Source organism: Emys orbicularis, chromosome 15 (genome assembly GCF_028017835.1).
Source record: "Emys orbicularis isolate rEmyOrb1 chromosome 15, rEmyOrb1.hap1, whole genome shotgun sequence".
Classification (NCBI taxonomy): Eukaryota; Metazoa; Chordata; order Testudines; family Emydidae; genus Emys; species Emys orbicularis.
In genome coordinates, this window is record NC_088697.1 from 8,075,387 (window position 1) to 8,099,609 (window position 24,223).

A 24,223-nucleotide genomic window follows, 5' to 3' on the forward strand; every position below is an offset into this window, starting at 1 on the left:
CCCCGGCTGACGGAGCACAGAGCCACGCGAGTCAATGGCAGGGTGAGTCGGGGCTGCGTAACCCGCCCTCCTGGGGCTCCGGGGCTGGGGAAGCTGGGGCTGCGCCACCCACTCTGGAGCTGGGAGGGAGGCTGGGGGCACGATGGAGCTGGGGCAGGAGCTGGCAGCTGCAGTGCGGGGGCTATGGGCTCCAGTGGGGTTTGCAGAAGGGGCGGGGCCTCGGGCAGAAGGGGCGGGGAAAAGGGTTAGTCTCCCCCAGCTGGCAGTTCGCGCCCCGCCCATGGTGTTGCAATGAAAAAGGCTGCCCAGTCTGCACTTGCAGCGAGGTTCCCCCACTACGTGGCCGCGCAGAGGCTGCAGGAGACAGGCAGGTGGCAGCAGGGGAAGTGGAGACACAGGAGCTCTCAGCAGCAGGGTGAAGGACAATGCCGTGGAGCGGCAGCAACGCAGAGTGAACAGGGCAAACCGAGAGCCCGTTGAGGGAGTGGTGGCAGCAGAAGCTGAGGTATCGCTCGATGCCTTCCCCTCCCTCCCTCACCCCTGGGGCTTTGCTGGCCAAGGGGAGCGGGGGTTGGTGGAAGGAGAGCGGAGGGGTCTGTTAAAGGAACATTGGATTGGCCTGTCACACCACAAGGTGAGAAACTGAGGCGAAGGACACTGCCCAGCGTACTCTGGGGTGGGGGGTTTGCTTATGGTCATAGACTTGAATTTATGATCGTAGATTTGAGTTAACTGTGATTAATCGACAGCCCTAATTTTTACTATATTAATTAAACCCATAACTTTATTTACTCAAGCCTAAAAATTAGTGTCACTTAATGTTTCTCTCTCCTAGCAAGAATGAACTGAATTTTGTGACTTTCTGGAAAGTGCAGAGAGATTAAATGTGGGGAATTCAATCTCTGAGTTTGTGAGTTTTCCTTGCACAGTTCATTGCACGTGCTGAAATACTAAGAGAGATCTAAGGGCTGATGTACTCTGGACACTTAACTGGCGTAGCGACGTCTCTCCGGATGTGAAAAGCCACCCTCCTAACCAATGTAGTTCAGCTGACCTAAGCCCTGGCATAGATAGTGCTGGGTAGATGGAAGAATTCTTCTGTCAATCTGGCTACTACAGCGATGGGAAAACCCCTCCAATCACTGTAGCGACTGTCTACTCCAAAGTGCTACAGCTGTGTTTTAAGTGGAGACAGCCTAAGGGCAGGTCTACACTACCGGGCTAAGTTGACCTATGTTATGCAACTCCAAATACGTGAATGTCCAGGTCTGGAATGACCCACAACAGCATTTAATGGGAAGCTGCCTGCAGAACGGTTACACTGCACAGAGCTCCTGTGGAGAACAGATGGGAATTAGTAACATTTTGAGGATCATTTGGGAAATTAGCCTTTGCTGACAAGGTTTGTCTCTGTTTCTATCTCACCTTCAGGTGTTATGTAGAGGGATCTTTGGCATATTTTTGCGAGCTTAATAACTATCTCCTCAACTTTATTTACTCAAACTTAAAAATTGGTGTCACCTGATTTTTGCATCTCCCTGTGAAAATACAACTGACCCGTGTGGCTTTCTACAGGGTGCCATGATGTTAACGTTGGGGAATTCAATCTCTGTACTTGTGGGGGGTGTTGCTTCTTTACAGCTGACTCAGTTTCCAGCCTCGGGCTGCCCCTGCCTCACTGCCAGGCACACCGGGCTGTTAGCTGCACCCACTGTCCTTGCCGGGGGCCCTGCTGAACCCTGGGGGCTGCACTGCAGGGCTGGGGTGACTCTGCAGGGGGAGACGCTGCTGTGGAGCAATGTAGAGCAGGGGCAGGAAGGAGCCGGGGTCACTAGTCACATTCTGACCTGCCCAATGTTCCACATTTGGGAATGGCCGAGAACAATTCTAAGGGGAAGGGGAATGCAGAGCAGTGACACTGGAGGTGCCCAGACCTCCACTGGGGGCAGCGTGGAAATTAATAAAGGGAAGAGCGTTTGCGAAATTAGTCGTCACTGACAAGATTTGTCTCTGTTCTTATTTCACGTTATGGTGTTATTTAGAAGAATCGGAACATATTTTTACTATATTAATTAAACACTGAATTTTATTTAACCAAGCCAAAAACTTAGTGTCAATTTTTTTTTCTCTGTCCTAGCAAGAATGAATTGAATTTTGTGACTTTCTGGAAAGTGCAGAGAGATTAAATGTGGGGAATTCAGTCTCTGTCTTTGTGAGCTGATGTTTTCCTCGCACAGGTCAGTGCCTGCATTGAAATACCAAGAGGGATCTAAGGGCTGGTGTACGCTGGGCACTTAACTGGCAGAGCGACGTCTCTCAGGGTGTGAAAAATCCCCCCCCCCCAACCAGTATAGTTAAGGTGACCTAAGCCCTGGTTAGATAGTGCTAAATAAAAGGAAGAATTGTTCTGTCAATGCAGCTATTACAGGGATGGGAAAACCCGTCCAGACTGTCTAGTCCAAAGTGCTATAGCAGTGTTTTAAATGTAGACAGAGTGAAACTAGATCTCTCTCCAGTTCGCACCACAGTAATAATAACAGTCCAGTGTTTCCGTAGTTGGCAGGATTTGAACCTGCGCGGGGCAACCCCAATGGATTTCTAGTCCATCGCCTTAACCACTCGGCCACAACTACTTGACATATGGTTGTTTTACTACATGATGATTCTATTCTCACTGAATTGTCACTTTAGCTTGTTTGCTCAGACCAGCTTCCCCAGCACACTCACGGCTGCGCATCAGTGTAAGTGTGTCCATGGCTGAACAGCGAGAATTCCTGCCCATTTCCCTTCCGGCTGGAGCAGGATGAGAGTGTGTTTGTGTTAATGACATTGCTGTAGATTGTTCTTCATTCCCCACTCTGACAATTCAGACAGTCCCTTTCCCATTCAAATCTCCAGCCCATCATCCCAATAGCAGGGGGCAGGATTTCTCTGGGGCATGGACATTTTTCAGGGGGTTGGTGCATGAACTCAGCCTTGCATTCCACCCTTGATGTTTCATAGACTAACATCAGCAGCATAAAGAAAGAGCTGAGCCAATATCTCCCTGGCAGGGATGCGGGTGCCATGTCCCCTCTGTCTGACCATCGCCATTGCAGGAGAGAAGGGTTCACTGGAATCGAACGCCCTGGCTCAGACCAGAGACACAGGAAGATTTTGCTGATCATGGATCTGTGCAAAGGAAATTGTGTCTCTGTGTGAAATTGAGGGAAATTAACCATCCACATGGTGGCGAAATGCCCTAAGGAATGTGGGTGAAGGACTCGGGCTGAGAAATGATTTAACAGGGGTTTGTATCAATGTATTGCCCTGATTAAAAACTATGGCTAAAAGGCAGCCATTGTTGTTAATACTTGTACCTGTGTAGGGACACCCCAGTGGGTGTCAAGTCCACTGCATTAACCAGGGGTAGTAGATAATTTTTATCAAGATACAAATTTCTTGGTCAAGGTATAGTCAAGATCTAGACTCCAGAGAAAATAATACATTGATGACAATAAGAAGTATATAAAAAGATTTTGCAGTCACTATGGGCATAACTATGATGTGTCGTGTTTCACTCTATATCTGGTGCCAGCACCTTTCCCTTTGGCCTTGTAGGTGACCAAGGGTAAAGCTAAACATCTCCTCAGATACCAGGGAGTGTTTGTGTTCATTCCTGTGAGCTACACAGGGTTTGATGTTGCTGTTTTCAATCCTCCGGCTCTGCCGGGATAAGGAACAATTTAGGCTGTCACTGAACTAAAGGAGGGAGATCATTTTGTGACAGGGAGAGGGATGCCTCTTCTTAAAGGTGTTTGTCTGGCTGGCATCCCTGGTTCCCAGGTCTGTCCTGAGGGAAGAAAGTTTCTGTGCAAAATACCAAAACTTTTAAGGGAGAGGAGGGAAAGGTGATGGGCACAGGATGGGGCCAGCATGAACCACAACATGGTTCTTTTATGTGGGATGACTCTGAACATTGACTGATCTCCACTCCCTTGTATTTGAAGATCTGTTTAGTTTTGCACTTGGGAAACTACCAGGCTGAAGCAATTTAATGGATGGTGACACTAGGATTCAAGGGTTATTTAGTGTTGTAAAAAATGTTAAAAACACTTAGCTTCAACTTGAGCTGCCTGTTATTAACGGCTGGTTTCCCCAGGTCAGAAACGCCCTGGGTTCCCTCATGCCTCGGTGGGAACTAAAGGGAATCGTCCCGTGCTGCCCTTAGCTCCAGGCTGATGTTTCCGGGGAGGGGGGTGGAATTGATTGGTTTGCTGTTGAGAAGGGAGCCAGGCCAGTTGTGGGGGAACGAGACCTCCCAGTATCTCCCCAGCCCAACCCAGGCTGCTGCCCTGCCCCAGCCTCTGTCCCCTGGGGGCCCTGCAGGTTTGACTCTAGAGCGTGGAGGGGGCAGCAGCGGAGGCCAGAGGACAGACTGGGCTGGGCAGATGCTAGGAGCAGACACCAGAGGCCTATACTGGCTCCCTCCTCAGCACCGAACAATCAGTCCCCTCCCCCACTCCCGTGACAGCAGCCTGGGGCTAAGGGCAGCGCCCACTGGGGGTTTCTCTTTTGCTCCCGCTGGGGTGAGCAGGGACCTGGGGGTGTTTCTAGCAGAGCCGTTGGAACTGAACTGGGGAACCAGCTTTTAATAACAGGCAGCTCAAGTTCAGACAAATTTTGTTACAATTTTCTTTATAATATGAAAGAATTCACAAGTAACCAGGCAGCAGTTATTGCAACTCTTTTCTCCTGGTCTTCCCTGCCGTAGAAAGAAACAGCGTTTTGGCTTTTCATGATACAGGAGTCAGGGTCCTTCACTGTCCAGAATCAATGTGCACAGAAGCAGCCTGTTGTGTTTCATTTCTTAGTGCCTTCGTTCCGGCTCTGGTGCCATTGTGTGGCCATTTCCTTCCCTCCTTCCTGTCCAAAGCGCAGAGCCCAATTCCTCCAGGGAGAGGAGGACATCTTCCTTCTTTCCTTCCTGACCAGCCCCCTTCCTTGGAGAGCCCTTTGCTGGGGTCTGGATGGGGAACAGCCATTTTGAAGATTAATTTAACACCGTATTTGGTGTTGGTTCATTGATTTTACAGCCAGACTAGATCACTATGCACATCCGCTCTGACCCGATTCATAACAGAGCCGAGAGAATTCCCCAGTGATTCCTACATCCCCCCCAACATCTTCTGGTTGAACGACGACGGGTCATTCAGAAAGTCATCATGTTCGGATGTAAAGGGGTGAAATGATGGGGAAATTGACCCTTCTTCCTAGTTTAAATTCTGTAACTTCTACATTGGACAATAATACTCAGCTCTTCACTGGCCATGAATAAAAACCAGGTCTGCCGTATGAGAGACAATAATTCTACCAGAGAACCACAAATGTTCAAACTATAAAAACGTGACCTCTGCATTATAGGCCACACTCACTGCTGGGGAGCTACACAGGGACAGGGCTGACGCTCAGAGGAGCTCTGCGTCTCTGGTCGAAATGGAATTATTTGGGCATTAATTCTATGGGGATGAAGGGGTTCTAGTTACCGGTGCCCTGTCCCTTCCAGGGATTGGAGCAATGCTGGAGAGGCTGACGGGCACGGAGCTGGGGAGCCGTGTGTGCTCCAAGGAGAGTTGTTGTTGTGCTCTGGTGACACAGAGCGGGGCTGGGGATTTTATAAGCTGTGGGGTTTGTATAGAGATAAAGTTTACTAACCCCCCGATTAAAAACTGTTCCTGCTCTGGGCTATACCTGACACCCTTTGTTGAAAGAAATAGCTCAGTGGTTGACTATTTTCCTGCAGGGCGATGGGTTCCTAGTTCCAATCCAAGTGATTCCCTTTAAAAACTTTTTCGAATGAAAATCGATTTCCAGACCCATCTCCAGTGTGTTCAGGAGTTTGCTGAAGGGGGGGGGGGCTTGAAATGAATTTAAACACTCAGCATTTTCCTGTGCAAATGTATAAAAACCGAGCAGAGCTGTCCAGCAGCTGAAATCAGTTCCAGTCCTCGGCGTCTTAAGAGGGACACTCTGTATTTGAGGTGTGTGGGACACCTCTGTGATGATGATCGGTGAAAAAATGCTGGATTCAATGAAAGATGAGACCATAGGAGGGGAAGGTGAATGGCAGTGCCACACAGGGGCATAACAGTCAGACACGGGGCTTCACTGTCACTACCCCTGTGTTTTCCATCATTTCTATCCTAAGCAACACACCCTTCCCTCCCCCACACACTGTCATACAGAACCTTTTCCCCTTGACCCAGGGCCGGCTCCAGGCACCAGCCCAGCAAGCAGATGCTTGGGGCGGCCAACGGAGAGGGGCGGCACGTCCGGCTCTTCGGTGGCAATTCGGTGGCAAGTCCTTCACTCCCTCTCTGAGGGAAGGACCTGCCGCTGAATTGCTGCCAAAGAATGAAGCGGCGCGGTGGAGCTGCTGCCGAAGTGCCGCAGATCGCAATAGCGGCTTTTTCTTTTCTTTTCTGCTTGGGGCGGCAAAAACCCTGGAGCCGGCCCTGCCTTGAGCCCAATCCAACCCTACCCCTACCCCTACCCCCACACACTGCACTGGACACAGCCTCTCGGTGACTCACCCAATGGGGGCTTGTCTCTGCATCTCCCCAGCAGGGGAGCAGAGAGCCGAAAGGGCCACAGGAGACCAATGGAGCTTGGCAGGAATAGAAAAGACTTCCCTTCCCTTCCCTCCTCAAAAGTCTTGTTAATTTCACCCATGAGACGTTCCAGCACCGGATGGGCTCAAAGCACCAACCTTCCCATTGGCAGCTGAAGGAGGGACCCAGCTCTATCACATGGAAAGAGGCTCCCCACCTCTGCTGCTGCCATCCTGCAGCCTTTAATATGGATTTGTTTTAGCTAATGTACTCCCCCCCACACACACCCCTAATCCATCCATAAAACAAGGAGACAAGCCATTAAAGGTGGGCCCCAGTGGTGCAATGGGTTAGTGCATGGTACATATAGAGCAGTGTTGTGTGGAGTAATGCTGAGGTTGTAAGTTCAAACCTCACCTGGAGTACTAGTTTTCTTTAAGCAAATGGTTTCTGCCAATCATTTTGTCCTGCAGAAAATACAATTCCAGCTCAGAAGACACCGAGGTCCCCTTCCTTTACAGAGAGATGGGCAGATTCCTCAGATCGACCAGGCTCTGCTCTCCACCAGCCGCCTGTGTCAGGAGGGGTCATGCAGAGCCCAGAGCACGGCCCATCCTGTCATTCTTCACCCCCTGACTCCCCCTCAATCTTTGCTCTCCAAACCACCTTTGTGCCACCCTCTTCGCTGTGAGACTCAAACCCTGCCTGGCTTTCTGTATGTTGGTTTGTTTTTTGTCTGTCGTGTTGATGTGCATGTGGGTCCTGTGTGATTTTGGTGGATGCCTTGCATAGTTTTGTGTGCGTGTGTGTATGATTTTTGCATGAATATCGTTTTTTGCTTATAAACAACAAGGAGTCCGGTGGCACTTCTTAGTATTCTTTTGGTATGTGGTTTTTGTGCTTTTGCTGTATTTTTTGGTGTGGATTTGTTCTTTCTATGTTTTGTGTGGCTTTCCCTTATGTGTATATGGCTCTGTGTGGGTTTGTTTGTGTGTGTGTGTGTGTGTGTCGGGTTTTTGTTTATGTCTGTATGGGCCTGTGCAGTGTGTGATTTTCTCTTTCTCTCTGTGTTTGTCTCTCTGTTTGTATCTTCATGTGTAAATTCACTGGAACTTTTCAAAATCTCCACAGCTTTGCCAATTTTCACCAGTAATTTTTCTCCATCAGCAAACTCTCACTTGTTCCCTACCAGTTGGTGACCATTGCCCCTGGGGACTGTCAGTCTCAGGGTCCTGATTTCCCATTGGCCCTTCCCCCTCCTATTGGTACTGGGAACTAGCCAACCAAAAACCCCACTAAGTTTTAGTAAAGGGCCAACAATCCCTTACACGAGCCAGCCCCATGAGGGTCACTGATGTCCAGAAAAAACAACACAAGCTGGTCCTATGGTGTAATGGTCAGCACTCAGGACTCTGCATCCTACAATCTGAGTTCAAATTTCAGTGAGACCTTGTGGTAAAGACCTGGTGCTCAAAGTGCTTTCCTGTCTATAGCTGTATAAGAGTGAGTTGTTTCCCTTGTGCTGGGTGATGCCTGCCCACTGGAGCCAGGTCTTTGGTTGGGATGGCCGCAATGGGTTGGGGTCTGGAAGTGGCTATGGCTGCCTGTGGTTGGGATTCTTGCTGCTTCACCTGATGCCCACAAGTTTGGCCCTTGTGCTTCCTGCCACACTTTTCCTCTTCCCCACATGGCGCTTGAAGAAAGGAGTGCCAGTGATAGGCAAGAGGGAGGAAGAGTCCCAGGCTGGAGCCCAGCACACCTTTCCTCCTCTGGGCACCTAGAGCAGAGGCGGCTGGTGCTCACAGCTCCAAGGGAAGGCTTATAAGCCACAGAGCAACTGAGGGCGAGGCAAGTGGCCAGCAGACAGGCAACAAGACACCCGGCCAGCCTGCTCCCTGCCATGCCAAACTCCCACTGAAGGCCACCTGCAGGCCAGCATGTGGGGCGGCTGCTAATGCTCTGTGGCCAACATCAGAAGACTGTAGGAAAGCAGGGCCAGCCCCCCTAGTGGGGCCTCTTACCGTTCCCACTCACGGTGCTCACTTTTGCAGTGGGACAGGAGATTTTACCCCAAGAGGCTTTTCCCCAGCTGGCGAGAAGCAGAGAAACACCCAGGCTCCCAAGGCGCTATTTAGCAAGTCCCCTCAAGCACAGGGACAGGTGCACAATTGGAAGAGGGAAACTGCTCCACACACTAGCCCGGGCAGCCGCCCATTTTCTTTGGCAAATCAGGAATGGCAAAGGCTAGACTGGAAGCACCTGGGGCTCATGCCCCAGCCTTTGTGATGCCCAACCCCCAACTCCTTCCCAGGGCTCTAGCTGAAGCCCGAGCATTGGCCTGAGCAGCCAAGAAGAGGTTCCAGCCCTGAAGGGAGCAGGACTTTCAGCACAAAGGGAAAACTGCACAAGCACAACTGCAAAAGGACTCTTGCCCTCAGTGGCCTGAGCTGAATTTGGACACCTTATCCATTAGGCCACATGGTCAAAAGCCACTTGAGAAAAGCGTCTCCAAGCACTTCTTTGGAAAAGACGGACACTGTGTTCCTCGGGTCATCTACTGAGGGGGGCCGAGACTCTCTGGGCACAAGAAGTCAAGATCCCAGTGAGATGTGAGATTTAACTCTCTGGAGCCAGGTGCAGGACTTTGGCAGGGAGGCTCAGGCACGGGGGATTGGGGTGCAGCGGGGGGGCCGGCTGTCTAGGTGCAGAGATTTAGGGTATGTCTACACTACGACATTAGATCAAATTAATAGAAGCCGGTTTTATAGAAATCGGTTGTATACAGCCGATTGTGTGTGTCCCCACATAAAATGCTCTAAGTGCATTACGTCGGCGGACCGCGTCCACAGTACCGAGGCTAGCGTCGACTTCCGGCGCATTGCACTATGGGTAGCTATCCCACAGTTCCCACAGTCTCCGGCGCCCATTGGAATTATGGGTTGAGATCCCAATGCCCGAATGATGCAAAACAGTGCCGTGGGGGGTTCTGGGTACATGTCGTCAGGCCCCTCCCCCTCCGTCACAGCAACGGCAGACAATAGATTCGCGCCTTTTTACCTGGGTTACCTGTGCAGACAACATACCACGGCAAGCATGGAGCCCACTCAGCTCAGCTCACCGTCACCATATGTCATCCGGGTGCCGGCAGACGTGGGACTGCATTGCTACACAGCAGCAGCAGCTAACTGCCTTTTGGTGGTAGATAATGCAGCATGACTGATAGCCTTCATTGATGATCTGGGTGCTGGTAGCTGTGGGGCTGGCAGCCGTAGGGCTGCATTGCACCAGCCCCTTACCTTTTGCCTTTTGGCAGTAGATGGTTTATTATGACTGGTAACTGTCCTTGTTGTACAGCAGTGGCTGTCAATCATGGGCACCTGGGCAGACATGCTCTGTCCTATTGAACTGTCTTGACAGTAATGGCTATCAGTCGTAGTATGCTATTTTCTGCCAAGCGCCCAGTATTTTCTGCTAAGCACCCAGAAAAGGCCGAGGGCAATCTGGGTGCTGGTAGACATGGGGCTGGCAGACGTGGGGCTACATTGCTACACAGCAGCAACCCCTTGCCTTTTGGCAGTAGATAGTATATTATGACTGGTATCCATCGTCATCATACTGCAGTGGGTATCAGATCGTGCAATAGGCCTGAAGGCTAACTACCAAGCGCCCAGTATTTGCTGCCAAGCACCCAGAAAATGCCAAGGGCTATCAGTCATGCTGCACAGTCGGCTTAAGATGTAAAAAATAGATTTGTTCTGTATTCATTTCCTTCCCCCCTCCTTCTGTCAAATCAACGGCCTGCTAAACCCAGGCTTAGGAGTTCAATCTCTGGGGGCGGGGGGGGGGCATTCTGTGTGACAGTTGTTTGTGTTTCTCCCTGATGCACAGCCACCTTTCTTGATTTTAATTCCCTGTACCTGTACGCCATGTCGTCACTCGCCCCTCCCTCCTTCCCCTGGTCCTTCAGATACTAGTTTCGCGCCTTTTTTCAGACCAGACGCCATAGCTAGCACTGGGATCATGGAGCCTGCTCAGATCACCGCGGCAATTATGAGCACTATGAACACCACGCGCATTGTCCTGGAGTATATGCAGAGCCAGGACATGCCAAAGCAAAACCAGGACCAGCCGAGGAGGCGATTGCAGCGCGGTGACGAGAGTGATGAGGAAATTGACATGGACCTAGACCAAGGCACAGGCCCCAGCAATGTGGAAATCATGGTGTTCCTGGGGCAGGTTGATGCCGTGGAACGCCGATTCTGGGCCCGGGAAACAAGCACAGACTGGTGGGACCGCATCGTGCTGCAGGTGTGGGACGATTCCCAGTGGCTGCGAAACTTTCGCATGCGTAAGGGCACTTTCATGGAACTTTGTGACTTGCTTTCCCCTGCCCTGAAGCGCCAGAATACCAGGATGAGAGCAGCCCTCACAGTTGAGAAGCGAGTGGCGATAGCCCTGTGGAAGCTTGCAACGCCAGACAGCTACCGGTCAGTCGGGAATCAATTTGGAGTGGGCAAATCTACTGTGGGGGCTGCTGTGATCCAAGTTGCCAGGGCAATGAGAGACCTGGTGATATCAAGGGTAGTGACTCTGGGAAACGTGCAGGCCATAGTGGATGGCTTTGCTGCAATGGGATTCCCAAACTGTGGTGGGGCGATAGATGGAACCCATATCCCTATCTTGGCACCGGAGCACCAAGCCACCGAGTACATAAACCGCAAGGGGTACTTTTCAATGCTGCTGCAAGCCCTGGTGGATCACAAGGGACGTTTCACCGACATCAACGTGGGCTGGCCGGGAAGGGTACATGATGCTCGCGTCTTCAGGCACTCTGTTCTGTTTCGAAAGCTGGAGGAAGGGACTTTCTTCCCGGACCAGAAAATAACAGTTGGGGATGTTGAAATGCCTATCGTGATCCTTGGGGACCCAGCCTACCCCTTAATGCCATGGCTCATGAAGCCGTACACAGGCAGCCTGGACAGGAGTCAGGACCTGTTCAACTACAGGCTGAGCAAGTGCCGAATGGTGGTGGAATGTGCATTTGGGCGTTTAAAAGCGCGCTGGTGCAGCTTACTGACTCGCTCAGACCTTAGCGAAAAGAATATCCCCATTGTTATTGCTGCTTGCTGTGCGCTCCACAATATCTGTGAGAGTAAGGGGGAGACATTTATGGTGGGGTGGGAGGTAGAAGCAAATCGCCGGGCCGCTGATTACGCGCAGCCAGACACCAGGGCGGTTAGAGGAGCACAGCAAGGCGCGGTGCGCATCAGAGAAGCTTTGAAAACTAGTTTTGTGACTGGCCAGGCTACGGTGTGAAACTTCTGTTTGTTTCTCCTTGATGAAATCTCCGCCCCCCCCACCCACCCGGTTAACTCTACTTCCCTGTAAACCAACCACCCCACCCTCCCCTACCCTCCCCCCTTCAAGCACCACTTGCAGAGGCAATAAAGTCATTGTTACTTCACATTCATGCATTCTTTATTAATTCATCACACAACTAGGGGGATAATTGCAAAGGTAGCCCGGGATGGGTGGGGGAGGAGGGAAGGAAAAGGACACACTACAGTTTAAAACATTAAAACTTTAACACTTATTGCTCGGGAAATCATCTAGGGTGGAGTGACTGGGTGGCCGGAGGCCCCCCCACCGTGTTCTTGGGCGTCTGGGTGAGGAGGCAATGGGACTTGGGGAGGACGGCTGTTGGTTACACAGGGGCTGTAGCGGCGGTCTCTGCTCCTGCTGCCTTTCCTGCAGCTCAACCATACGCTGGAGCATATCAGTTTGATGCTCCAGCAGCCGGAGCATCGACTCTTGCCTTCTGTGTGCAAGCTGACGCCACCTCTCATCTTCAGCCCGCGATTCAGCACGCCACCTCTGCTCTTCAGCCCGCGATTCAGCCCGCCACCTCTCCTCTCGCTCATATTGGGCTTTTCTATAATCAGTAATTGACTGCCTCCACGCATTCTGCTGTGCTCTGTCAGCGTGGGAGGCAGTCTGTAGTTCTGTAAACATTTCATCACGCGTCCTTCGCTTCCACTTTCGAATATTCACTAGCCTCTGTGAAGGAGAAAGATTTGCAGCTGGTGGAGGAGAAGGGAGAGGTGGTTAAAAAAGATATATTTTAGAGAACAATGGGTACACTCTTTCACGTTAAATTTTGCTGTTCACATCACACAGCACATGTGCTTTCGTTACAAGGTCGCATTTTTCTTCTTATATTGAGGGCCTGCCGGTTTGGTGTGAGAGATCACTCACGCAGTGCCAGGCCACAGATTTCAGCTTGCAGGCAGCCATGGTAAGACACAGTCTTTTGGCTTTTTTAACCTTGTTAACATGTGGGGATGGTTTAAAACAGTACTGCTCTCATTAACCATACCAAGCACCCGTTGGGTTGGCCATTTAAAATGGGTTTGCAATGTAAAAGGAGGGGCTGCGGTTTCAGGGTTAACGTGCAGCACAAACCCAACTAATTCCCCTCCCCCACACACCCAATTCTCTGGGATGATCACTTCACCCCTCCCCCCCACCGCGTGGCTAACAGCGGGGAATATTTCTGTTCAGCAGAGCAGGAAGGGGCACCTCTGAATGTCCCCTTAATAAAATTGCCCCATTTCAACCAGGTGACCGTGAATGATATCACTCTCCTGAGGATAACAAAGAGCGATAAGGAATGGATGTTGTCTGCATGCCAGCAAACACCGGGACCATACGCTGCCATGCTTTGTTATGCAATGATTCCAGACTACGTGCTACTGGCCTGGCGTGGTAAAGTGTCCTACCATGGCGGACGGGATAAGGCAGCCCTCCCCAGAAACCTTTTGCAAAGGCTTTGGGAGTACATGAAGGAGAGCTTTCTGGAGATGTCCCTGGAGGATTTCCGCTCCATCCCCATACACGTTAACAGACTTTTCCAGTAGCTGTACTGGCCGTGATTGCCAGGGCAAATTAATCATTAATCATTAAACACGCTTGCTTTTAAACCATGTGTAATATTTACAAAGGTACACTCACCAGAGGTCCCCTGTGTGCCCCCAGGGTCTTGGGTGAGTTCGGGGGTTACTGGTTCCAGGTCCAGGGTGATAAACATATCCTGGCTGTTGGGGAAACCGGTTTCTCCGCTTCCTTGCTGCTGTGAGCTATTTACATTATCTTCATCCTCATCTTCCTCGTACCCCGAACCCGCTTCCCTGTGTGTTTCTCCAGTGAGGGACTCATAGCACACGGTTGGGGTAGTGGTGGCTGCACCCCCTAGAATGGCATGCAGCTCCGCGTAGAAGCGGCATGTTTGCGGCTCAGCCCCGGACCTTCCGTTTGCTTCTCTGGATTTGTGGTAGGCTTGCCTTAGCTCCTTAATTTTCACGCGGCACTGCTGTGCGTCCCTGTTATGGCCTCTGTCCTTCATGGCCTTGGAGACCTTTTCTAATATTTTGCCATTTCGTTTACTGCTTCGGAGTTCAGCCAGCACTGATTCATCTCCCCGTATGGCGAGCAGATCCCGTACCTCCCGTTCTGTCCATGCTGGAGCTCTTTTGCGATCCTGGGACTCCATCACGGTTACCTGTGCTGATGAGCTCTGCGTGGTCACCTGTGCTCTCCACGCTCAGCAAACAGGAAATGAAATTCAAACGTTCGCGGGGCTTTTCCTGTCTACCTGGCCAGTGCATCTGAGTTGAGAGTGCTGTCCAGAGCGGTCACAATGAAGCACTGTGGGATAGCTCCCGGAGGCCAATAACGTCGAATTCCGTCCACACTACCCCAATTCCGACCCCCTAAGGCCGATTTTATCGCTAATCCCCTCGTCGGAGGTGGAGTAAAGAAACCGGTTTAAAGGGCCCTTTAAGTCGAAAGAAAGGGCTTTGTCGTGTGAACGTGTCCAGGCTAAATTCGATTTAACGCGGCTAAAGTCGACCTAAACTCGTAGTGTAGAACAGGCCTTAGTGACCCTGAGGCGCAGGAGGGAGGAAGAGGAGGAGGAATTGGCAGTGGCCGTGGAGAAAAAGAGGAGGGGTGGAGGCTCTTAGCAAGCTGGGCTAGCTCAGTCCGAGGAGCATCAGGCTCTTAATGGGAGGGGCCAGGGTTTGAGCTGCTGTCCAGGGACTCAGCTTTTAAGTTGCCTTGTGTGCCAGGAGCCAAATTATTCCTGGTGGTGCCCAGAGCCATGTGTGGGACAGGGAGGCTGAGACTTGTGGCGCCTGCTCTGTCGCTGGGATCCTGGTAGCTCAGACTCAGGGAAGGCGTCTGCAGTCAGAGGCGCCGACTTTAAGAGTTCCCAGGGGTTGCTTGACCCTGCTCCACCTCAGGCCCTGACCCCAAACCCCCACCCCATCCAGTCTCTTCCCAGCTGGCCCTATTTCTTCCTCTCCCCACTCCTCCCGCACACCTGATCACTGGCAGGCTGGAGGTGCTGAGGGAGAAGAGGAGGAGCTTGTCGGCCAGGCCTGCTGGCAGGTGGGACGTGCAGGGGCGGCTGCCAGTGGGCGCTGGGCACCTATTTTTTTCCCTGTTGATGCTGCAGCCCCATAACACCCATGGAGTCGGCGCCTCTGGCTGTATTGACTCGGCTCCTTTCACACTCTAGAGAGAGGAGCAGCAGCCAGGGCTATGGCTGATCTATGGGGCGCTAGGTGAGTGGCAGAGGCTTCAGGTGCTGAGAGTTTGCCTGACACCTGAGACACAGTGTGAGGTGGTGTCCCAGGGATCTCTATGAAAGGAGCAGAACAAGATTTACTTGGGGTGGGGAGAGAATTGAGAGTGTCTCAGGGGTTGTAGAGAGGTATTGCCCGGGTTAGAGACTGGCTAAAACACCGGCCTCACTGTGAGCAGAATTTGAACTTGCGCAGGGAAACCCTATTGGATTTCAACTCCAATGCCTTAACCACTCGGCCATCACAGCTGAGAGAATAACACTCCACTAATGCCACAGAAACTGGTAAATAATCACAATGCCCAGGCTTGAAGTCATCTGAAATCCAGAATTCACACAGCAAACCTGGCTCCCAAAGCACAGGGGGGATTTGGGGTTTGTTCTCTTTGCTTAGCCATGTGCAGTCGCACAGAGAGCGCTTTGAAACATCTCCCCTCCCACAGAGCGGGAATGGGAAATGATTCTGAACTGGAAGCTTGATGTGAATGAGGATGTCTGGACCGCAGGGCCAGTGCAAGGAAGTTTTGTGCCCTAGGCAAAACTTCCTCCTTGCGACCCCCCACCAGCCCTGTGGCAGCTCCCTGCCCCCCACCCTGCCCTAAGGCGCCCCTTCCCCGCAGCAGCTTCCCCCCCCCCCAGGAGCCGTGCGGCAGCTCCCCACCCCAGCTCACCTCTGCTCCACCTCCTCCCTGAGCACGCCGCCCCCGCTCTAATTCTCCTTCGCTCCCAGGCTTGCGGTGCCAAACAGCTGATTGGTGCCGCAAGCCTGGGAGGCGGGAGAAGTGGAGCAGCCGCTGCGCTGGGAGAGGTAGTCTGAGCCGCACGTGACAGCGCACCGCCAGCAGCCCAGCCCAGGAACGCTGTAAAAAAAAATTGGGGGCACCGCTTTTTGGCTTTCATTTGTTTTCATTTGTTTTGTTTTGTTTTTCTCATTTGAAATGTCCTTGATAATTTTTCTGGGGAAATTGTTTGGACAAGGCCAAGGAAGAGTTAGAACAATTACAAATCTCCATGGGAGTGAGGGGGTCTCTCAGCGCGGGGGAGAGGTGGAGATTTTCATGGCGGGGAGTTTAGGAGATAAATGAGGCTTTTGTTGCAGCAGAGGGAGAGGCTTGGCAGGTTCATTTTTACGAAGTGACGCCCCCCCCCCACACACACACACGTTGCTCCCCTGCTGCTGCTGCCCCAGCTCAAACCCCACTGTCACCCCCAGCATGTGACCTACAGCTTCCTGCTGACAAAGCCCTTATATATCAGAGACAAACTCCCCTAGTCTGCCCCTTCTCCCAGCTGAGCCCTCCCCCCACAGAGCCCAGAACAACCCCGACCTAGCCATGCTGGGGGCTCGGGCTTAATTCTCAATCCGCCGAAGCGGCAAGGGAGAAACGGACGAGACTTCTCTGTAGGCTGCTGTGACGTTATTAATATGAACTGGGAATGTAGAGATCATTGTTGCCCACACTCTTGGAGTCATCGTGGATAGTTCTCTGAAGACGTCCACGCAGAGTGCAGCGGCAGGCAAAAAAGCAAACAGGATGTTAGGAATCATTAAAAAAAGGGATAAAGAATAAGACGGAGAATATCTTATTGCCCTTACAGAAGTCTATGGGATGCCCACATCTTGAATACTGCGTACAGATGTGGTCTCCTCATCTCAAAAAAGATATACTGGCATTAGAAAAGGTTCAGAGAAGGGCAACTAAAATGATTAGGGGTTTGGAACAGATCCCATATGAGGAGAGATTAAAGAGGCTAGGACTTTTCAGCTTGGAAAAGAGGAGCTTAAGGGGGGATAAGATAGAGGTATATAAAATCATGAGTGGTGTGGAGAAAGTGAATAAGGAAAATTTATTTACTTGTTTCCCCTAATATAAGAACTAGGGGGCCACCAAATGAAATTAATGGGCAGCAGGTTTAAAACAAATAAAAGGAAGTTCTTCTTCACACAGCGCACAGTCAACCTGTGGAACTCCTTGCCTGAGGAGGTTGTGAAAGCTAGGACTAGGGTTTAAACTAGGGTTTAAAAGAGAACTAGATAAAAATTCATGGAGGTCCATTAATGGCTCTTAGCCAGGATGGGTAAGGAACGGTGTCCCTAGCCTCTGTTTGTCAGAGGGTGGAGATGGATGGCAGGAGAGAGATCACTCGATCATTACCTGTTAGGTTCACTCCCTCTGGGGCACCTGGCATTGGCCACTGTCGGCAGACAGGACACTGGGCTGGATGGACCTTTGGTCTGACTCAGTCTGGCCGTTCTTATGTTCTGGCCCTGATGCTGAAAACACTTCAAGGATACGCATGTCCTGTTACCCGTAGTCATGAGTGCTGGCAGCCACAGGGACACTCCCACCAATTAACAAATACACAGAATTAAGTTTCAACCAATTATTTATTACTGGAATTTCTCCTACTGGGGGCCAGGGAACTGCCGTAGGGATGCGGTACTGGAAGAAACGGGGGATGGGGATATTCTGGGCACAGAGCGCATCCGCCCTGGAGCAGCAGTGACACCTGGTGGCCAGTCGGGGTAATACACAAAGAGTGTTTCCCAGAGAGAAGTGGCCAGCAGGGGCAGCACCAGCCCCTTCCCAGTTGGGGGCGGGGGCTGAGGTGGAGTAGATAGAAGATTGTGGCAGCTGCGTCCCCCTCTCGCCATGAGTCCCTGCCACTCTCTGTGGCCCCACCCCCTGCTGCTCCTCAGTGAAGTGTCAGCCCCGCCTCCTCCCCTCTGAGGCCCCGCCCCCTGCCCAGGTCAGAGGCCAGAAGCCAGAGGCGGGAGGGGCGGCTGCTGCGCTAGCTGGTACCATGAGGTGGGCAGCCGCAGTGCTGCCTTGTCTAGTCCTCCTGCTGCTTGGGGCTGTGATTGCTCTTCAGCTCCCGGCTGCCGCCCTTCGACTGCTCGCAGCCTGTAAGAGCTGCCTGGGTGGGGGGGCCGGGCTGGGCCCCGGAGCCAGCAGGGTCCCCGGGCAACAGCAACCACGGGCAACTGACATCTCCTTGAGAGGGCACAAAGGGCCCCCCAAGCTTGCCAGGCCCCAGTTAGATGAAGAGGCCTTTCCTCAGGGACCCCCAGGCTAACATAACCAATTCTCTCCACAGACAAGAGTCTTTGCAGCCCTCTTGCAATACTTACCATAAGCAAATTTCTGCAGATCTCTGTCTGGTTTCCATCCCAGGGCTGGGCTCAGGGTGGCCGCTCCTTCTTTTGGTCTCTGCCACAGGCTGGCCAGTCTCTCAGCTACCCAATGTCATTAGGAACTGAAAAGAGAAAGTGAGAACACTTGTAGCTAGGCCGGAACTGATGCATGGAAGACCGAGCGACAGACAGACAGGTGTCACCCAGCTGCTGCTCACTGGATCCTCCTTCTCTATTCCCCTCCAGCCTCCCCAGGGCCTAAAATGCTCGTCACTTGTAAGGTACCGACAGCCCCCAGGTCTCTCCACTTCCTCAGCCCGCGACACCCACGCCTGTGGAGCCAGTTTCAGATTCCACATCCTCCCCCGAGGTCTCTCCGAGATGGCTGAGCGTGTCGTCTCCTCCGGCGCCCGACCAGCCCTGGCCTGAGAATGCTGCTTCCAGCTCGCTGTGTGCATAGGGCAGGGGCATCCGGCTCACACCACAGCTTTGACAGGATGATGTTAACATTGCTCTCAGGCCAGCCCTTCCCTCCTGCAGGCCGGAAGCATGGGGAGGGGATGGGGGAAAGCGAATGTCTTTAACCAGCAACCCCCAACCCATTGCTTACCGGGGCCTGCAGCAGAGCCAGTGACATGAAAGGTATCCATGGAAACAGCAGAGCCTCCCTTTTAAAACTGATGGGGCCAAGACCCCGCACATTGCTGTGCCCCTGGGCCCCCAAGCATTGCCCCCCCTGCTGGCCAGTCAGGGTAATGCATAGAGTGTGTTTCCCATAGAAGAGCAGTGACACCCAGTGGCCAGCAGTTGTTTCAATAGCCCTGGTCCCTGCTCCTCAGTTTAGTGCAGGCCCCGCCTCCTTCCCCCACCCCCTGTGCAGGTCGGCGGCCGGAAGCTGGAGCTGGGCAGTGCGGGGCGGCTGCTGCGCTGGCTGGTGCTCAGACCACCTGCCCCCAGCACCCTCATTGCCAGGATCCCGCATGATTCTCCTCCCCCCTCCCCGTCCTCCCAGATTGCAAGCTCCCAAGACCAAGCAAAACGTGCAGATGATACAAAACTACTCACGCTAGTTAAGTCCCAGCAAACTGCGAAGAGCTACAAAAGGATCTCGCAAAACTGGGTGACTGGGCAACAAAATGGCAGATGAAATTCAATGTTGATAAATGCAAAGTAATGCACCTTGGAAAACATAATCCCAACCATACCGAGAAAATGATGGGGTCTGAATTAGCTGTTACCACTCTAGAAAGAGATCCTGGAGTCATTGTGGATAGTTCTCTGAAAACATCCACTCAATGTACAGGGGTAGTCAAAAAAGTGAAAAGAATGTTGGAAATCATTAAGAAAGGGATAGAGAATAAGACAGAAAATATTATATTGCCTCTGTATAAATCCATGGTACGCCCACATCTTGAATGCTGCGTGCAGATGTGGTCGCCCAATCTCAAAAAAGATACATTGGAATTGGAAAAGGTTCAGAAAAGGGCAACAAAAATGAGTAGGGGTATGGAACAGCTTCTGTATGAGGAGAGATTAATAAAACTGGGACTTTTCAGCATGGAAAGGGGGGATATGATGGAGGTCTAGAAAATCATGACTGGTGTGGAGAAAGTAAATAAGGAAGTGTTATTTACTCCTTCTCATAACACAAGACCTAGGGGTCACCAAATGAAATTAATAGGCAGTCAGTTTAAAACAAACAAAAGGAAATATTTCTTCACACAACGCACAGTCAACCTGTGGAACGCCTTGCCAGAGGATGTTGTGAAGGCCAAGACTATAACAGGGTTCAAAAAAGAACTAGATAAGTTCATGGAGGGTAGGTCCATCAATGGCTGTTAGCCAGGATGGGCAGAGATGGTGTCCGTAGCCTGTGTTTGGCAGAAGCTGGGAATGGGCTACAGGGGATGGATCGTTTGATGATCACCTGTTCTGTTCATTCCCTCTGGGGCACCTGGCATTGGCCACTGTGGGCAGACAGGATACTGGGCTAGATGGACCTTTGGTCTGACCCAGTCTGGCCATTCTTGTGTCCTTAAGCATGTCGGGATACAAACCTGCCCATGTCCTATGAAGGGAGACAGTATCAGGCAGACAAGGAGAGCGTGTGTTGGCCAACAAAATAGAGAAGAGACAGTGGGGAGAAGGAGGAAATTAACTCAGAGCCGGTGGATACTTTCCTGGATCCAGACCTCAGCTGGGGAAGACACATTACTATCTGTCCTGGGGATCAACAGCTCCCCCCATCAATGGGGAAGTTATTTCTGCCTAGAGCCACAGCCAATCAGCAATCTTTTCCTAGTAACCCAGCCTGTAGCAGGGTTAGTGGCCTCCAAAGCATTGTCTTGTGACCTGAGGTGGATCTTCAGAGCTCTGCCTCAGTTTCCCTTTCAGCTCAGGGCCCTTTAATAAGTCCTCACGAGTCAGATAACTAATCAAAGCATTCCCCTTCTGGGGCCCGTTTTAATAAATCCTGCAGCTTCTCCACCTCAGTCCCAAGCTGAGCACAGGCCCTCAGCCCTGAGCGTCTGCTTTTCCTGCAGAATTCAAACACACTCCTCCTCCCTTGAATCAAGAGTCCCCAGCCTCCTTCCCAGGGCTGGGGTCAGTTCAGTCTCTCTCCTGGGCTCTGGAGCTCCCAGCTCTCCTGCTCAGAGAGGGCTTCTCTTCCTTCCCTCCCTGCACGAGCCAGGCTTGTTGTTAGACAAGCTTTTTAATTCAGAGATCTATTTTAAGCCCCACATTGGACGCTAGGTAAATATGGGATCATTACTGTTTGAAATGGAAAAAGATCAGAGAGCTTTGGTTATTGCTTGAAAACAAGTTTAATATGAAATATATTTTATAAACAATTGGTTAATAACGTGGAGCTTCCCTAAACGTGTTATTACTGGGGGCAGGAATAGTTAACAATCAAACCCAGGGTCTTCATTTTCATTTCAAGGGTCAGGTTTCATATTATTCTAAATAAGGAGGATTTTTGACCACGTGTTTGTAGATTTACTATGAAACAAACGATTTTCTGTCCTTACAGAGCATCTGTGAGCGTTGCCCTCGGGCGAAGGCTACTGAAGAAGAGAAGCAAAGAAGGCAAAAAACCAGCAGAGTGGTGCAGTGGAAGCGTGCTGGGCCCGTAACCCAGAGGTTGATGGATCAAACCCATCCTTTGCTATGCCCGCGCTGGTTTCTTTTCGCTCTGGGCCTTCAAGCGAGGCGGTGACCAGCAGAGCACCAAGAGCCTCGGCCATGAGGCAAGAGGTGGCTGAGGTGGCAGCCTGCCAGGGAGCTCCCCGGCACACCTCTGGCAGCCTGGGCTGAAGGCAAGCCTGGGCGTGGTGAGGGCTTCCTCTCCCAGCCTGAGGCAGCAGTACCCAACTGAAGATTTTGCACTTTAATTAAGCCTGAGTCTCCGGTGTGACTGCTCGGAGACGGACTTTTGCAGTGCGGCCCCCACACTCTTCCAGACAGCAGGTGACCCCACTGTGTCCAAGAAGGAGCCTTCGAGGTGGCAATAGGGGGACATCACGGCTCCCAGCAGACCTTGAGGAGCCCACGAGGAGCCTTCAGTGGCATCCCTGGGGGAGCAGAAACCCCCCCTCCTTTCCATTAACTCACTGACCCAGGATACCACAGAGACACCAACCAGCAGCTGGTTTGCCAGGGCTACTGCCCAGCACCCTGCACCGCTTCCTGCCAGTGCCAGAGCTCACAGGGCACTAGCCTGGAGCCAGGGCCGCTTGGTGCTTACGAAAAGCCAGCAGAGTGACACAGGGGCAGCGTGCTGGGCCCATAACGCAGAGGTCGATTAATCAAAACCCTCTTCTGCCAGCACCGGGCCTCCTTCTTCTTACACTGGGCCTTCAAGCGAGGGGGCGGCTGGCACAGCGCCAAGAGTCTAACCTGTGGGGCAGGAGGCGGCTGACGCCCGCAGCCTGCTGGGGAGCTCCCAGAAGTTATTAAGGGACAGAGACGCCTCAATGCCCTTAGTAACAAGGGTTTGGGGTTCACCGAGGCCAGTAAGGGGGTCACTATGTTGGCCTTATAACCCTGGGTGTCAGGTCGCTGTGCAGCTTTGATCTAGAGCTCGGATCCCAACAACCGACCAGCAGCCCACAGCCTCCCCCTGGGTCTGCCCCACCTGGTTACTCCTTACAGGCTGACCTTACCACCTTCCAGCCCCGGATTCGCCCCCTAATCATCCTACTGCCACTCAGAGCCACAGACATGGAGGTGCTGACGGAGGGAGGGCTGACTCTAGGGTGGGGTTCTTCTCTAAAGATGGCTGGCGGAAAGGTGGTGCTCAGCTCTGTCAGCGACCTGCCCAGTTGCCTCGCTGCCAGGGGATGCAGACATTTCTGTAAGGTGCATAAAGGGGATATTTGGCTTCCAAGTTAATGTGAGGAATGTGCAATTATGAGAGAGAATTTCCATCCCTTTATCAATTGGCCTTCGAGGCCCCAGTGGCCTAATGGATAAGGCATTGGCTTCCGAAGCCAAAGATTATGGGTTCAAGTCCCATCTGGGGTGAAAATCTACTTTCTTCCTGTATATTGCAAGGAAACCTTGGTCTTATTTTCACCAAGGAAGCTGGGAGATGTTTGAACACAAAGTCCTGGATCTTGGGAACAATCACCAAGGACAGTAGTTGGCTCAGTCTGGTTACCTAATGGATGTGGCCACACCCCCCATCCCAGGGCAGTCCCATCCGAGAGCCTGAGAACCAGGATCCATGGAGCGACATTCCCCCCCTGCCCCGACAGATGGGCTCTGCAGATGCTGGTGGAGGGCAGCGGGAGGGAAGGTTGCACTAGCGCTGCCTGGGCTGTATCTGCACCAAGGATAAATGGAGGGGGTCACGCAGCCTGGGCCTGACACTCCACAGTGCTACATTCACGCCGAGCACAAGTCAAATGCTGCGCCAAGGGTGGCGAGTTCCCCATGAATTCCCATGTGAGCGCACAATGCCCCCGTCCTCCACACACACTGCACACACACAGTGCCCCTGTCCTCCACACACACTGCACACACATACACTCACACACAGTGCCCCTGTCCTCCACACACACTGCACACACACAGTGCCCCCGTCCTCCACACACACTGCACACACACAGTGCCCCCGTCCTCCACACACACTGCACGTACACACACACAGTGCCACTATCCTCCACACATACTACACACACTTATACGGAGATATACCTATCTCATAGAACTGGAAGGGACCCCGAAAGGGCATCAAGTCCAGTCCCCTGCCTTCAGTAGCAGGACTGACTACTGAATTTGCCCCAGATCCCTAAGTGGCCCCCTCTTAAGGATTGAACTCACAAGCCTGGGTTTAGCAGGCCAATGCTCAAACCAAACACACACACACACACCCTCTTTTATTTACAAAGGTACTGACCCTTGATCTCTTCTTTCTGTGGGCAGAAACGCAATGGACGAGAAACTCACACCCCTGAGCTGCCAGGTGACAGTGGCAGGAAAAAATGCAGAGCAAAAACACTCATAAACAATGTAACACTGTGGGGTTGGGGTGTCCAGGAGGACCCAAGGGAAGGGACTAGGGGGATTAGGGGGAGAGGAGGGTGGGGTTAACCAGGGTGCACGGTGGGAATGGGGGATTTAGAGACCCCAGAGGGGACGGGCGGGCGGGGGGTTGGAGGGCCCCAGGGTGGCTGAAAAGGGGAACCCGGCAGGTTGGGGGTAGCAGAGATTGGAGATGAGGAACCTCACACACTGGGGTGAACTGGGGGAGTGGGGTGATGGGAAAGTGAGGCCCAGCAATGGAGAAATGGGTTGGAGTCAATTGGGGGCAGAGCGCTGAGGACGGGGGGGGGGGGAGGAAGAGGT

At 52.2% G+C, this 24,223-nt stretch overlaps 1 protein-coding gene and 4 non-coding genes across 5 annotated transcripts in view; 3 read left to right on the forward strand and 2 right to left on the reverse strand.

Moving 5' to 3' along the window:
- Nucleotides 1–24,223, forward strand: part of LOC135889538 (zinc finger protein 883-like) — a 124,700-nt gene that overhangs the window by 74,249 nt on the left and 26,228 nt on the right. The gene's annotated exons all lie outside the window — the stretch shown is intronic.
- On the reverse strand, nt 2,552–2,633 carry TRNAS-AGA (transfer RNA serine (anticodon AGA)). Its single transcript has one exon. It is a non-coding gene; the product is annotated as a tRNA-Ser (tRNA).
- On the reverse strand, nt 15,402–15,483 carry TRNAS-UGA (transfer RNA serine (anticodon UGA)). Its single transcript has one exon. It is a non-coding gene; the product is annotated as a tRNA-Ser (tRNA).
- Nucleotides 21,471–21,542, forward strand: TRNAT-CGU (transfer RNA threonine (anticodon CGU)). Its single transcript has one exon. It is a non-coding gene; the product is annotated as a tRNA-Thr (tRNA).
- Nucleotides 22,825–22,897, forward strand: TRNAR-CCG (transfer RNA arginine (anticodon CCG)). Its single transcript has one exon. It is a non-coding gene; the product is annotated as a tRNA-Arg (tRNA).